The following is a 3,274-nucleotide window of genomic DNA, read 5'->3' as shown; positions in this document are numbered from 1 at the left end:
TATATATATATTGTTACGACCTAGTGGCCATAACCCGAATTTACAGAATCAACGAGGATAGGGTAAACCCAAAACAACAACACACCATGAAATTTTTTCTAAAATATTATTAACAATAGTCAGCATAAAAACAGCTTACCTACAAAAGAAATATATACACAAACAAAAAGCAAATGCTACACCAGATGTGCACTCAAAATATTTAGAAAGGTAACATATATATACAATTCAGAATTTGGACTCCGAATCCCGGTTTTTGGTTTCACCAAAACTGACCTCACACAAAACCTGGCTCACAAGTTTGGTTTTTCAAAAATATGCCTTCCAAATATTTGGATTTCATAAAATCTGAATTTCCATTTTAGTACAAATTCGGTTTTCGAACCTCGGATATCGAACAGTGGATTTCTTCACCAATTCGGTGTTCATTCTTGAGTTTCGAACCTCGGATATCATAAAATCTGTCTTCTATCAATTTGGTGTTCTACCTTGGATTTCGAACCTTGGACTCAGATGTGACACAGAAATTATTTTAAATCTGACAAAAGTTCTGGTGAATTCCTGGAGCATAAAGTAAATCCATAAATAACTAACACAAAGCACAAAGTGCATAAACTAAACAGGCAATCATAACTTCCAGAATCCAATTGAGCAACTTTGTCTCACAATCTCTTTATTATTGGCATAAAGCCATTTAATACAGAGTTTACAGGGGGACAATACAAAAGACGCACATGGGGAACATAAAATGAAAACGAATGATTTATGAATTATTAATTAATGTTGGTGAAAGGTCTTCCCACCCCGCAAAGCGGAAAGTTCCATTTTACTGTTCTAACTGTTCAATATTTATTGTAATTATGACAATTATTTTTTACCTTGTTTTAATCTTCCCAGAAAAAATCCATTTCATCAAAGTCTATCACATTTGGCATCTCATCATATTGCACTTTAATTGCCGTACATTCGATTTTTTCACGAAATGTTTCCTTCAACTTCGTCGCTTTATCATCATCCAGCAAAACCGCTATGGTGTTTTCATCCGACATTCTGACTCTTACAACACCTTTTATTTTTGTTACCCTTTTCTCTATCTCTATATTTCTTTTATATGCAACCATTCTTTTTACATATTTCCCTGTTGGTATTTTTCCTGCCTCACATTGACAGGATACCTTGGAATTTTATAAGAGTCAAAATGAAGTAGTGGAGTTCATAACGTTTTCATTAATATTAACGATGTAAATAAAATACCACTTCATATTTTAAGTCGCCGACAAAATACTGTGTAAATTTTCCGCAAATCACCCTCTATCGTCTTAGAAAAAAAATCACATTGAAAGTGTATTCCTTAGTGCACATTGCCAGAGAAAAAAGATGCGATCGTTACGGTTAGAATGCACTGGTCATCTGTCTAACTTACCTGGAAGAAAACAAGAACACCACAACATATACCATAATGTCTGAAAATATTAATTTAATTTTTATTTAATTCTTAACAGAATTAAGAAGTACAAGGTTCGAGTATTTTGCAAAAGGATTTGTAATATTATCGCATGTTAAACAGTTTCAACAGAAATTTGAAACAATAACGCACATATTTTGTACAAATACAATTTCATGAAAAGAAAGTATGCATTAAGAAGCTATGTATTGTAAGGGACTTAACTGTTGTTAAATCTATAATAGCCTCCCTTGGATCGAATAGTAAATGCTTGAAAAAAAAGTTAACTCAATACTAGGTTGTCTCTCCCCACTTCTCTCTCTCTCTCAGTCACACACCCATACATACACACACAGTGTACTGGTCTGTTTATTTATGTATAAATTTCATGCTTGAATAGTACATACATACATACATACATACATGCCTACATACATACATACGTACAAAAGCAAAAGAAAATGACGAGCGTTCTCCAAATCCAATCTTTTAGTCGCACAGTGAAAATTTGTAAGACATTCCAATGATTCTCCATCTGAGTTTCTTTAGGTGAACAGATGCACATACTTCTGTGTGTACATCAACAGCTCAACCAACACACCAACTCAACCACATATGTACTAACACTGGGAAATCACTTAACTCAAAATGTCTTCTTTTTTTGTTAGTGACCAGCTTGAACTCTTTTAAGAAGAACTTAAATAAAACTCAAAGCAAAATCATACATACATACATTAGTTTTACATGCATCTACAGAAGCAATGATTGTACACATCGTCAGTGCTATATCCTGCGGTCATTGGGTGTTTCAGATTTTACAACACATACCCTCATCCAAACAATCCAACTTAGATTGATCACACCTAGGCCAGCATCTGAGTGGTATTCTGCTGATTCCCACCAATCGCCTCTTTTTTGCCAAAACCATCTTGGTGCTTTCTCAGCAGTCTTGATGGCACTTCTGCAATCTCCTGAAATACCCAGAGTTCTGCCAGCAAACCCTCAACTGCCAACTTCATTAAATCAATTGACAGGGAGGGTAAGCTTACAGCTAGAGTTTTTTAGAAGTTCAATTCAACTGATATGGTAGGTAACATAACTGACTTGTGGAATGCAATGAAACCCTTCAACATTGAATGGTGCTTGGTAAAATACATGGCTAGACTGTATCCGTGACTTTAGAAACTTTTTACAAGTAGAGAGGTTACATCAGATTCGAAAAGATATTGTAATACTTGCAAATGATGTAGGATTAAAAGTCAGAGAGGATGCTGTGGTCGAGTTGCTAGCGTGTCACAGAGAGAATTTATCTCACGGAAATGATACTGTTAGAGCAAAATTAAACTGAGACAATACGAAAATTCCACTAACTCATTCGTACACTGAGCTGAACAAAGAAATGATGTGTTATAAACATCAGTTTGCGAGACTTTTGTCTCTCAATTAGATGCTGATAAACTACGGGAAGGTTGTGTTCCCTCATTGTCCCAGTATCTCCTATTCCACCATCACCTCTCGCACAGTAGTCAATATATTTTGGGTTAGGTGTGGCTGTGTGGTAAAAAGCTTGCTTCCCAACCACATGATTCCGGGTTCATTCCCACTGCGTGCCATTTTGGGTGTCATCTACTATAGTCTAGGGATGACCATAGCCTTGTGAGTGGATTAGGTAGATGGAAACTGAAAGAAGCCTGTTGTATATATGTATATATATGCAACAATATTAAATCTCTAAATGAGAAGTAAACAGTAGCAGCATGGAATTGTGAATTATATTTGCCACCTAAATGTCACGGTCCCGTAGGGTACAATACTACTGTTGTTTATAGC

Source organism: Octopus bimaculoides, chromosome 1 (genome assembly GCF_001194135.2).
Source record: "Octopus bimaculoides isolate UCB-OBI-ISO-001 chromosome 1, ASM119413v2, whole genome shotgun sequence".
NCBI lineage: Eukaryota > Metazoa > Mollusca > Cephalopoda > Octopoda > Octopodidae > Octopus > Octopus bimaculoides.
Note: the sequence above shows the minus strand (reverse complement) of the source record.